Source organism: Cricetulus griseus, assembly GCF_003668045.3.
Source record: "Cricetulus griseus strain 17A/GY chromosome 1 unlocalized genomic scaffold, alternate assembly CriGri-PICRH-1.0 chr1_1, whole genome shotgun sequence".
NCBI lineage: Eukaryota > Metazoa > Chordata > Mammalia > Rodentia > Cricetidae > Cricetulus > Cricetulus griseus.
This window is the reverse complement of record NW_023276807.1, coordinates 67,162,548-67,175,578: the sequence shown is the minus strand read 5'-3', so window position 1 is coordinate 67,175,578 and position 13,031 is coordinate 67,162,548. Positions and strand designations below refer to the sequence as shown.

At 47.2% G+C, this 13,031-nt stretch overlaps 1 protein-coding gene across 2 annotated transcripts in view; it reads right to left on the bottom strand.

The window, feature by feature from the left end:
- The window catches only part of Rasa3 (RAS p21 protein activator 3), a 106,808-nt gene that overhangs the window by 51,491 nt on the left and 42,286 nt on the right, over positions 1-13,031 (bottom strand). The gene's annotated exons all lie outside the window — the stretch shown is intronic.

The following is a 13,031-nucleotide window of genomic DNA, read 5'->3' as shown; positions in this document are numbered from 1 at the left end:
CGGCCCTATTGTAACCCACGCGAGAGAGGTCCAGATGTGGTCACTTAGCTTATGTTATGATATGTCACAACAACGGCAAACGTCTAAGATGGCCAAGTTACAAAGAGAACGTGATTATTTTGGCTCAGAGTTTTGCAGATTCCAGGCCATGACTGTTTGGCTGGTTGTCCTGGGACTATGTGAGACCCATCACAGCAGGAGCATGTGATGGGGCCGAAGTTTACTTCTTGTCAGGAAAGCAAAAGGGAAAAATAGAAGGAGCTGGGAGCTTACTGTTCATACTGGGCATGCCTCCAACCAGCTAAGGACGTCCCAGTGGACCCAAATATAGCAGACAAGTGACTGTTTGCTCACATCTTTTCATAACTTCTTTCTAGTAGTTTCCATCACCTTACATTTTTTTCTTTTATTTTATGGTTTGTTTTGTTTTTTAGTTTGTGTGGGATTTTGTTTGTTTTTATTTGTTTGTTTTGGGACAGTGTCTCACCATATAGCCCAGGTTGTCTTGGGGCTCATTATGCGCCTAGGCTAAGCTTAAACTCACAGTGATCCTCCTGCCTCAGTTTTCTGAGTGTTAAGATTATAGGTGTGTGCAACCGTGCTTGGAATTCTCTTATTCCATATAACTTTTTCATTTAAATTTTTGCTAATTAACTTCACTTGTGAGTCACCTCAAAACTCTGGAAATTAAGGTGGGGCACTGGCAGATGAGGGAATGTTTTTTTACTAACTGAGGAGCTCTGTTGTGCAGGTTAAATTCTTATGAACTGGACTAAGCTGGTCAGTGGGGAAAAAGAGAGAGAGTGAGCAACACAGGAAAGGTAACTCCAAATCTGAGGAGCACAGTGCCCTCGGAGAATGAAGAAGTATCATTTCTGCTGGGTCTGGAGGGAGGGGACTAATGTCAAGCAGACGACCTGTGGAACTTCGAGGTTTGACCACAGCTGAAGGGAAGAGGCCAAGGGGGCTGGCCTGGCAGAGTTGGCTCTTGTTTTCATGGGAGGCAAGGGTTTCATAGAGGGGCAGACCCCACATCCCTGAACACAGTTCACTCAGCTTTCTTTTTTTAAGGAGAGTGGGTTTTTTTTTTTTTTGCTTTAACAGCGCTTACTCATTGTGTGTATGTGAGCACATGTCCCATGGTAAGCATGTGGAGATGAGTAGACAATCTGGAGCCACAGTCTTCTCCTTCTACCATGTGCGTTCTAGGAACCAGACTTGTCAGGGGGCTTGGTGGTCAGCACCTTGATCCCCTCCCCAACCCATAATTCACTCAGCGTTTTAGACCCTAGATTTCTTTGTGAAAAATAAGAAGGGAAACAAAAACCCATAAGTCTTCCACTCCCCAGCACTCCAGGCAGTAGCTGTGATCTCAGCCCAATGAGAACCCAGCATGACTAGCTTCCTTGAGCATGGAGGCTTGCAGATATTGGGGACCCCGATCTGTGGCCACACGAGCACCTTCAAACCACAAGCAAATGCTGTAGGCACGGGAAGTCCAAATGAAGGCAGGAAGTGGGGTCAGCTAGGCAAGTTGCACTGGGCCATTCCCTGCGGTGTGCACAGCCCAGCTTGGCTACCTGGCCTAGAGCAGAAGTCGGAGCCCACAGAGTTCCAGCTCATGCCTGGCTACTGGGAAAGGATGATGAGGTAGATGAGACTCCAAGGCAGGTGGGTCAGTTCTTAAAAACAAAGTGTCTACAATGATATTTAGCTACAGAACTACTGTGAGCATTACTGAGATGAACCAGATTGTTGAACAAGTCTAATCATGAGCACCGGTAAAAACCAGCCTTGCTATCTGCATACCTACTGGGAAATATAAATGAGGATATGCAGCTAGCTGTCCACCCCACTCCAGCCTGGCAATCTATTCACAAACTGGACTCCCAGCCACTCTTTTTGGCAACAATCAACTTGAGCTTCTCAAACACTCTGGTTGACTGTCCCTGGAACTCCACACACTGGAGTCTTGCCCTCTGATGAGGTATTAAGAGGAATGTAATCTAAATTTGGAAGTGATCAGGAGTAGATAAAGTGAGCTGGCCATGGTGACTTCTTCCTGCAATCCCTGCTGCTTGGGAGGCTAAAGGAGTATCACTGCCAGGCCATCCTGGGCTACACAGCAAGGCATTGTCAAAGGCTGGGAGGTAGGGAGGAAGGAAGGAAGGAAGGAACATAGATAAGGCCATGATTGTTCCCCGGCTAGAGGAACAGACCACACACATGCAATCATACACATGCACTGTGTACCCTGCCTGTCCCATCACGATGCTTCTGCTGCCTGGGGACCCTGCCAGCAAGACAGCTGTCACACAGGTTTAACATTCTGCTCCAGTCATTTCAGATACTCTGTAAAAACACCTAAGATGGTGCTGCTACTTAAATCTAAAGTGAATTCAATAGTTACATTTAGAATTCAGTTCCTAGTCATTCAGTAGCCACATGTGATCTGGGACTTCCAGATCCAACAGAGCATGTAGAGACAATGGACACCCAGAGAGAAGCTGATCACATTGTCAGTTTGGGCCATCACCTGAGAAACTCTCAGGCTGGTATGTGGGGCAGGAAATGGGGTTTACTTGGGATGAACTTTGCTCTAGACATGATGCCCCACCACAGCCCTGTCTCTGCTCCAGAAACAGAGAAGGCAGAAGGAGTGAATACCAGTTTAGCGGCTATAAATTCTCTGGCAAGTCGCTTGTCACAGAGAGTGGCCCTAGATTCTCTGGTGTTTGCTGAAAGAGGGGAGGTATGTGATTGGCCAGTGTGGGACGTCACTGAGAGAAACACAGCAACCTCTGTGTGTAACACCTCACAGTCACCACAAGAAAGATGGGTCAGCTGTACCCACTCTGGCTGAGAGGCAAGTCACAGGGGGGTAGCAGGGACCCCAGGCTGAATGATAGGGACTGGAACAAGACTGGACCAGGTGCCAGCCTCATGCCTCATGGGTTAGCAAACCCTCTCTTCAAAGTCAGCACCTATCCATGAAGGCATCATTTTTTTTGTGACAAATTAATACACAATACATAGTTCATGTGCCAATTCGTAGAATTCACCATGTTTCCCTCTGATACATTTGTGAGCTTTTGGAAACAGAAGACATCCATGAGGAAAAAAAGTCTCATCTTAACTAACATTAAGGAATAGCTTTTTTAAAATGAGAAATTAAATTACAGATAAAATTTTAAAAGAATGAAAATCTATTAAGGCTACATTATTTAAAACATTTATTTTTCAGGCCTGGTCTATCATGATAGTGTGTGCCTTTAATCCTACCAATCTGGAGGCAGAGGGAGGTGACTCTCTGTGAGTTTGAGGCCAGCCTGTTCTATACAGAGAGTTCTGGATCAGCCAGGGCAACACAGTAAGAGACTGTATCAAAAACAAACGAACAAACAAAAACAACACAATAAACCAGCAGTGGTGGCATACACCTTTAATCCCAGAACTCGGCAGTCAGGGGCCATTCTGGTCTAAAGAGAAAGTTCTAGGACATCCAGGACTACACAGAGAAATCCTGTCTCAGAAACACAAACAAACAACAACAACAACAAAAAATCCTCCACTAAAGCTGGGCATTGGTGGCGCACGCCTTTAATCCCAGCACTAGAGAGGCAGAGGCAGGCAGATCTCTGTGAGTTCAAAGCCAGCCTGTTCTACAGAGCGAGTCCAGGACAGGCTCCAAAGCAATACAGAGAAACCCTGTCTTGAAAAACAAAAAACAAAACAAAACAAAAAAAACCACTAAGATGGCTATGACCGAAAACTACATTCAAGGGGAGGCCCTGGGAACAGAAATGCTAGCACCAGCTCTGTGGAGATGGTCATGTACATGGTAATAGGAGAAAGATGTGGAATTCTTCATTGTTACCCACAGCTGCTAGATGACCCATAGCTACCCTCCTAGGTATAAATGAAATCTCAGCAAATCGGAACTTACACACAAATGTTCCCAACGAGAGAGAGAGAGAGAGAGAGAGAGAGAGAGAGAGAGAGAGAGAGAGAGAGAGAGAGAGAGAGAGAGAGAGAACGAGAACACCAGGGGTTGTGGTGCACACACCTTTAATCCCAGCACTCCGGAGGCAGAAGCAGGTGGATTTCTGAGTTTGAGGCCAGCCTGGTCTACAGCCATGGATACATAGAGAAACCCTGTCTGGAAAAGACCGATGACAATGAAGGGCTAGCTTCATCAGCAGATATGGAATTCAGCCATTGAGAGGATCTCGGCCCTGTGTGTGTGGCAACACAGGTGAGACACGGGGTGAAGATGAGCCCCACACAGAGCTCCACCGCTATGATAAGACAGATGCCTGGGATGCCAGGCATAGGGGACATGGTGACAGCCACAGGACCCACACTTCTTTTGGAAAAATGAAATGTTCTAAAAGTGACTGTGGTGATGGTTACACAAGCCTGTAAAGTTACCAAAGCCACTGAGTTGAGATTTTAAATGGCTGAATTATATGATCTGCAAATTATATCTCAATAAAACTATTTTTAAAACAAAACACATAGCCAGATATCAGAAAACCAGAAACTAGAATTAACATTCTGGGATAAGACCTCCTAGGATGTTTTGCCTTAAATATATACAGACAAAGAACTGGAAATAGCTACATTTGGCTTTTAAAGAAAAAGCAGGATTGCCATACATGTTCTGACACAGCTTTCCTTGGCACCATCCTATGGCTACTTTCAGTATAAGCAAACATAACACCTGGGACAAATGCCCCCATGGCCACCAACAAAACCAGCAGACTCACTCACCATTGGCTTTCTCCAACTTCCCAACCAGAAGCAGTGTAACAGTGCACACTCAAGACAGTGGGTCTGTACAATTCCCGCCAGTTCCCACAGAGCCACTCTGAGGTGGGATTGTGGGTAGAGAATGTTCTCAAGTTCTGGAGGCATCAAGACACAGAACCTTCCAGTAAGTGTGAAATGGCCCACATCTCAGCACACCAGGTCACACCAATACAGTTAAAGTTTGCCTATACAGGAGTGTGGCTCTGACCCTGGGTATACCCATCTCCATGCACCAAAAAATAAATTTGACTCAGTGGATAGCAAGGGGGAGAGGGAAGAGGAAGAAACTATTTAATTTAAAATGTTTAAATTACAGGTGAGTTTGAAATTCTTCCATGTATTTGTGAGCTTTTAAAACTTCACTTTTCTTAATGACTCTGGCCCATTTCCCACTATCATCTTTTCCTGTCTCTGTCTCTCTCTGTCTCTCTCTGTCTCTCTCTCTCTCTCTCTCTCTCTCTCTCTATATATATATAATATATATATATATATATATATATATATATATAGATCCATTAGGAATGTTTGAATATATGTCCTGATAATTCACAGCATATGAGGAACCCTTTTAAAGGAAACACACCCCACATTTGTGGACAACTCTCTTACTAGGGGGTGACCTGAGACCCTACTCTGAACAGCTTCACCAGCAAGACTTAGTCCTCTCATCTCCTGGACCATAGCTGCCCCAACCTTACATAGTGCCTACAATGAAGACCTGCAGAACTGCCCCCAGCAAAAGGACCTCCAGTTTAGGCAGAGACACCAGGCTGCAGTGAGCTGCACGCCAGATTTCCTCCTGTGTTACAAGCAAAGGATTAGGCTAGAAGCAGGGAGAACCAGACCCACAGTCCCACAACCTCAGCACCCTGTGCTCTGGGTTCTCTCATCAGTGGGAGTCTGCCTGTGACCCTTCCTGGGCATCAGCAGAGTTTAAAGCATATTTTCAAAAAGAAAAAAGGAAACAGGCTGAGCACGAGGGAGGGCATTCTTCTACCAGCCTCCTCCCAGTGCTTCCCTGTGAACAAAGCCTCCTTTCTCTGGCCCTCAAAGGGGGCACACAGTGAGGGTGCTTCCCTTCCCAGACACTGCTTAGCCACAGTGGTGTCCACACAGGCTGCCTTTGTCCAGGCCACAGTCAGTGGCAGGAGAGGCATGATACTGCTGGCCAGCTAGCCCCCATTTCAGACCAAGGGCTCCAGAAACCACTTTCCCAATAAAGAAGAGACCCACAGGGAAGGGCTGGGCTCCCCATTCCTCCTTGCTGTTTGACAAGAGGAAATTAATCTAGCCAGAAGCTTCTGCCTTGAGGCCACCAGAATGATAGACAAGCTGTCTTTTACCTCCTTACAAAGGAAGAAGCCAGGGCTCAAAGGAGTTTTGCAGAATCAAGGAATTTCCATGGAGAAAAAGAAAGGCTTACAATGGACCATTATCTCCAAGTGGGACCTCTGGCAGGAACCCTCTGAATACCCCTCCTCTCCTCTACTTTTTCTTCCTTGCTTTCTCCCTCCCGTCTTCCCAGAGCCCTCTGAATCCCTCCTCTCATAGTCCTCCAACTCCCCCTCCCTTTCTCCCTGCCCACAGAACTGGGCACAGGGCTCACATATGCCTCACTTGGGACCTGCAGAGAAACCACCAAGTCTTCCTTGAGTCATTTCCCGACATCTACTGCTACCCCACCCCATCCCAGCTGCTTGCTGCATGTGCCTCGTGACAAGTGACATTGGTCATGAGAAAATGATAGAGCCGGTCCCCAGTGTCCTCCCTAGAGCCAGTTCCTGGGTCTATTTCCCAACATCAGGAGCGGGATGGGGATTTGAGGGGAGGGGGAGGGCTGTGTGGAGAAGAATAATGGAATTTGGGTGGGGCTCTGTGTGCCTGGTCTTTGTGCTCCAGTGTCTGGGGAGATGCAGACAAGGCCAGTGTCCAGGAGGACCTAGGGCAGAAGCCACAAGGCTCTTGAAGGGCTCTTGGCCCCATGGGCTGGAAGCAGCAGTCTATAAATATTCTAGCCTGTTTCTCAATGGCTGAACATGCAGCTACAAAAGAGGCACTGGGTTAATCACTAATTAAAAGCTAGCTTAAACTTTCATTAAAGCCCACAGCATATCAGTGTCCCCAGGAGACAGGCTGGGGGTAGACTGAAGCTTCAGGGCACAGAACAGTCCTGCAAGGGAGCAGTCTGTCCTCAGGTAGCAGAAGGATTCTGTTTCCCTCTGAGCTGAGGGAAGCCTCGCTGCTTTACCCAAATCTGCCTCTTAGGTATCCAGATTGGGATTCTTAAAGCATCACAGGTGGCCAGAAGGACAGAGCAGTCAGACTTAACTGCTGGTGCATACCTGAGCCGTTGGAAAATTGCTACCAGACTAGCCCACTGAGAATACACAGAGCAGGGAAGCACAGGGGAAGAAAGCCACCTGTCATCCAGTAAGAAACCGAAAGATGTCATTGGTGGGTCTCAGACCACTTACATGCCTACAAGAGGAGACTGGGGACAGAGTGACCCTGAGGTCAGGTCATAGAGCTTCTATACCAGGCTAACTTCCTGCCTGGTGCTCTGTATGTCATAGCCTAACAGCTGAGGGTTTGGGCAGGAAGCCGCCAGTGGACTAGCTGCAGGGAACCTAAATGTAGTTAAGACATGAGGTAGGATTTTTTATCTTGAAACTCTGGGACATAGATCTGCAAATTTTCAAACTAAACACAGACCTGGTGAGAAAACAACTGGGCTGGCTCGAGACTCGTGGTCTGAGGCTGGGGGATGAGAAATGTGGACTGGGTTTCTGCCACGACCATCTTCAGGACCAGGAAGCACCTGTCACCTGTGTCATTAGCCCTGGAGTCCTGAGCAACAGGTGGGTATTGGGATAAAGCAAACCTCTCATTCCCAGGCTATTTACTCTTAGCTGCCCCTTGTGCCCAGACAAGCCATGAGTCCATAGGAACACTCTGATGCTATCAAGACAAGTAAGTGCTTAGAGAGCTTGTGACATTTCCAGCCAGTTGCTTTCCACAGTGTAGAAGGAACCCCACATTCCAACACAGGTGTGCTCCTGACACAGGTGTTCTTCTGACACAGGTGGGTTCCTGACACAGGTGTGTTCCTGGCTAGGAAATTGCATCTAGAAGCTTTTTGGGCAAAGTGGCTAAGGTTGTTGTAGCTGAATGAGGGCTAAATGAAACAAAGTGTTGGGAGTAGGGAACTTGGTAGCCACATCCATATGAGAATAGATGGCTTTCTAAGCTGTTGAAGCACCCTAGACTTGAAGAGTCCCCTTGGGGTCATTATAAACCCAGGGAACTCTTAGGCTCTGTCCAAATGACCCAGGAACTTCCAAGCTGGCCAGACCTTGGAGAGATAGCACAGCCAAATGGTAAAATTATGGAGAGGCACCAGCCCCTTCATAGCTCCCACAAGTAGCTGGACTTTAATGACAGTAACTCCCTTTGGGACAGCACAGATCCAAACCAATCCCAGTTAAGAAAACAGACAGGTGACATAGGATCATCTTAGATATCTTCATGTGCACAGCAATTCTCCAGGACCCAGACTCAAAAGGACACAGAAGGGAGAAGACATGGCAGGCACAGGCCTTTCTATGCTAGGGACAACTGCGGCTCTCACTTTCCTATACCAGCCTCTTACTCTAGAGCCATCAACGAAAACTCACCATACTTGCCATTACCGCTGCCAAGATTCATAGGGTCTGCCATGGATTCCTGCTAGGCAGTAGCCTTCCTGAACTCCCTAGTGCCCTAGCCTGGACACCTCACCGCCAAGGGCCAGAGCTGCCAGCACTATAACTGCAACTGTAACTGCCCTGAGTGAGCACTGCTTCCAGCCAGTACTTCCGGCATAGACCCGATACCAGGAGGTAAAGGTGCCACACCAGCTTGCAGCTATGGGGTGTTGATCCTTTTGAAACAGTCATTCTGTGTGACAGCAGCACACTCCTGCACTGGTTTGACAGTAGCCCCCTGTACACAGCCTCCCCTTCTTTCTGGTTGTTACGGAGTGTACTGGGGATTTTGAAAGTGGCAGCCTGAGATGCCTTCAAATAGAATGCTGTGCTACCTTCTCAGCCATCCAGGCCAGGGTCACAGAGCACTTAAGTGAACAAGAAGGTGAGGAGTAGACTATCCTCACGGGAAAAGGAAAAGTTACAGCTCTACCAGGGCAAGAATGAGGAGAGGTTTGTGTGGTGGTTTGGATAAGAATGGTCCCCACAGGCTCATCCATGTATTGGAATGCCTAGAGTAGGAGGCATGGCCTCATTGGGTTTCACAAACCCACTATAGGCTCAGTGACTGTCTGTCTGTCTTTCCCTCTGTGTCTTTCTCTACTCCCTCTCTCTCTCCCCCCCCTCTTTCTCTGCTTCTCTCTGCCTGCTGCCTGTGGATCAGGATGTAAAGCTGCCTCTCTGTCTCTGTCTCTCTCTGTCTCTGTCTCTCTCTGTCTCTGTCTCTCTCTGTCTCTCTCTCTCTCTGTCTGTCTGTCTGTCTCTCTCTTTCTCTCTCCCCTCAGCACCACGTCTGTCTGCTCTCTGCCATGACTATAATGGACTAACCCTCTGAAACTGTAAGCCAGCCCCAATTAAATGTTTTCTTTTATAAGAGTTGCCTTGGTCGGTCGTGGTGTCTCTTCACAGCAATAGAACAATGAATGAGATAATTCACACTCAACATCAGGTGGACATATCCTTTGATGATATCACTTTCACTGGGAAGGGCTGGGGCCAACAAGCTGGTCTTGCTCTCCCCATTGTGTCCCTCCAAAAGCTGACAGCAGGGGAAAGGGATATACAGGAGAGCACTCTCCCAGAGACACTGGCTCGGTAGTGAGAACATGAACACCAGGTCCCATCCATGGATGGGAAAGACACACAGCAAGAACGCTGAGAAAGCATCCTTATAAGTGAAAGGGGGACAAAGAAACTCAGCTCCCCCTCCCCCTTGAACATTTTCTGTATGGCTCTGCATTGAGCCCAAGCACACAGAAGGACTCACAGTGAGTGTATTTTGTGAGCACCTCCCCCAGGGGACCATGGCCAGCTCCTGCCACGCTCACCAGCTCTGCCAGGCTGCACATGTGCAGTCAGAACACCCTTCCACACTTTCCAGTTCAGACTTGCAGTTGTGTGAGTCTTCACTTCCTGCAACAATGCTGCCAAATCAATATCTAATCTAAAGGGTGACGCTGATGCGGGAGGGCACTGGGGAGCCATGGAGACTCTGTTTCTCGAGGTTGATGCCAGGAAAGTGTTCTATGGGCATAGCTGCCCACTGTGGAGCAGCAGTCACACTATAGGAATGGTGGTATCTAGCTAAAAGCTCTCAGTCTGGACCAGGGGGCCATATCTGCTTAGCCCCATGACTCATCATTATCACAGCCGCCATTGGGTCTGCCCCGCCCATTTCTCACCTCTACAGCTGCCTCTGGGTCCTGCCCCACGGCCATACCACAGAACAGGACCTGGGCTTTTCAGGTCTGGCTACTCAGTGCCGTTTCCTCCCCTCCTGAATCCCCGCTCAGTAAGCTGTGCCACTGTCACCACACTGTCCTCCACTTCTCTAAACCTCTTGCACTTCCCATTTCTATTTCAAATTTGCCTTCAGTTTCCTCTTCAACTATGTCTATGAGCAATTAAATTCATTCACCAAATTTTCCACTTAAGTTGCTGCACTGTTCATTCCTACAAACGCTACTTTAAAAAACTGTTCTTTTTATAGCCTTCTGTCCTTCTGTAGTGTGTCCCCTCTTATGCCTTCTCCCCAATAGTTTATCACCCCCCGCCATCACCCCTTCATTCACATACACACGAACATGCGTTCTTGGCACACGTGGCCCTCCTAGTACACATTCTTTGGAACCTTACACAGGAAAATTCTTTGAGATTTGGACTGAAAGAGATGATTAGGCTTGTTTTGATGGGTTCTTCATTGCCTGAGTGGATGCTGACCCAGTATTGACCTAGAACATGTGGACTGAGGTTCTAAGGCCACAGATGTAGACCCAGAACCAGGCTGAGGCAGCACCTACCACAGCTCACTTATTCCACAAGTCACTGGCACACATAGCCCAGAGCAGGGCTTAGGGTGCCAGCCTGGAGGATGCCAATGTTAGGAGGGCTGCTCAGCTACACACAAAATGGTCACACAGACCCATAGTTTTCCTATGTTCACTTATGTGATTATCAGTTTGAACTTGTAACAGTACCCAGTTTTCAGCTGGCATATTCCATCCGTAGCCTGAGGCATGATGGGAAGTTGGGACATGGGAAGGGAAAAGAGTCCCTCACTCTAGTTTGGTTGAAGTCTCCACCAGATGAAAATCAAAAGTTCCAGGACAATTAAAACTTTTTCTGTTTCTTTTATAGAGAGATGCTTCAAATAAGGATATTTAAATAACAACAAACTTTGAGTAGAAAGGGCACCATCCTATAAATTTGTCAGTGAATTGAGACTGTAGGGGCATAGTAAAATCCTATCAGGAAGACAGGACCCAAGAACTTAACTGGATAAAGCAGACCATAGAAGGATGTAACTCCCTCCCTTGGATCACAACGGACTGAACACCATCATAGCGATTACCTTGGGACTGATCGTCTGGCCCTTGGTATGTACATCAGGGACTGAAAGACAGAATTTTCTAACCTTCCAAGGAACTTTATCTTAATTCCCACTGTTGACATGGCCTACTAGAATTTCTGTCTGTCTGTCAACCTTTTCACCTGTCTGGGCCTGTGTATGTCCATCTGTCCACATGTTCATTGATCTAAACTAGGTCAGTCCTTCACTTCACCTCACTCCTGAAACTCAATTCTGATCTTGCAGCCAGACTCTACAATAGCCACCAAGCTTCACCAAGCTTTTTTATTACACCAATAGACTTACTTACACTTTCATTAGCTTCCCTGTTCTCTAGACTCCTGAAACCAACGAACTCTGCTGCAGCATACATACATGCATGCATGCATACAGACAGACACACATGTGATATGTGGTGTCTGAGAGTTAATATTAGTAATTAAGTATCTTCTTCGACAACCCCACAAGACATTCTTAAACACAGACTTGACTCCTGACAACATTTTTCAGTCTTCAATTAAAAAAAACCTAAGCATGTTCAAATAACAACACAAACAGCTGAAACAGTGGGGCCTCAGCAGGGTGGCTTCAAGGCAGACAGAACTGAGTACACCATCCACCTCCCTCAGAGGCGGGCAGCATTACTGGTTTTCCAAAAATTAAACTCATTAAGTCATCAGGACATGCTGTTAGCTACCACTTGAAGCAGCAATAGGCAAGGATATAATTCAGCTGCTAAAAATGCTCTCGAAATCAGAATAGCATTTTGAAACCACACAACCCGTAATTCTAAACCCAAAAGGTGGAGTCCCCAGCTCAGAGCTGTCGCCTTTGATCTTGAAGAACCACCAGGGAGGCTGGTGTGCCTGCCTTGATGACAGTCTTGGCTCCTTACTAGCTCCAATGGGATGGTCGTAGCCTTCTCCCTGCCCCCACCCCTTAACCTCAGATCACTGCTATGGGTTCTAAGATGTCACTTCCTGTTCCCATGTGCTCTTAGCCACAGCCCAGACCCAAGGCAAGGTCTGGGCCCCAGAATGCTGGGGCAGACATCTGTGCTGAAAATTCATGAAGACAAAAGGCTCTCATCCTGGACCAAAGTGTGTCAATAAATGGTTTCTAGGCCCTTGTCAATTAACAACTCTGTGTACAGAGCATGTGTCTCATAAAATTCTTTAAGAAAATATGGTATGGGATGATCAAGCTTTAAAATATTTCCTTTCTTAAAATTCTTACTTTTTTAAAAAATATTTGCATATGAATGTTTTGCATGTATGTATGTATGTGCACTGTGTGCATACCTGGTTCCCACAGAGGCCACAAAAGGGTGCCATTCCCTGGAACTGAAGGTAAGGATGACTGTGATCCACCTTGAGGGTGCTAGGAACTGAACCCAGGTCCTCTGCAGGGACAGCGAATGCTCTTAACTGCTTAGCCATCTCTCTAATCTCATTTATAGACTTTGTTAAGCATTTCCTGTCATGTCCAGGGGGAAAGAAGTGGCCCCAAAAGTTTCCCATGCTTTAAGAACCTGTGGATTAGAGACACCATCTCATCAGGCCAGAGGTGCCCACTCTAGTCCACACCAGAGCCCAGCGGATGCTTTCTCATACCCGGCACGGATAGGC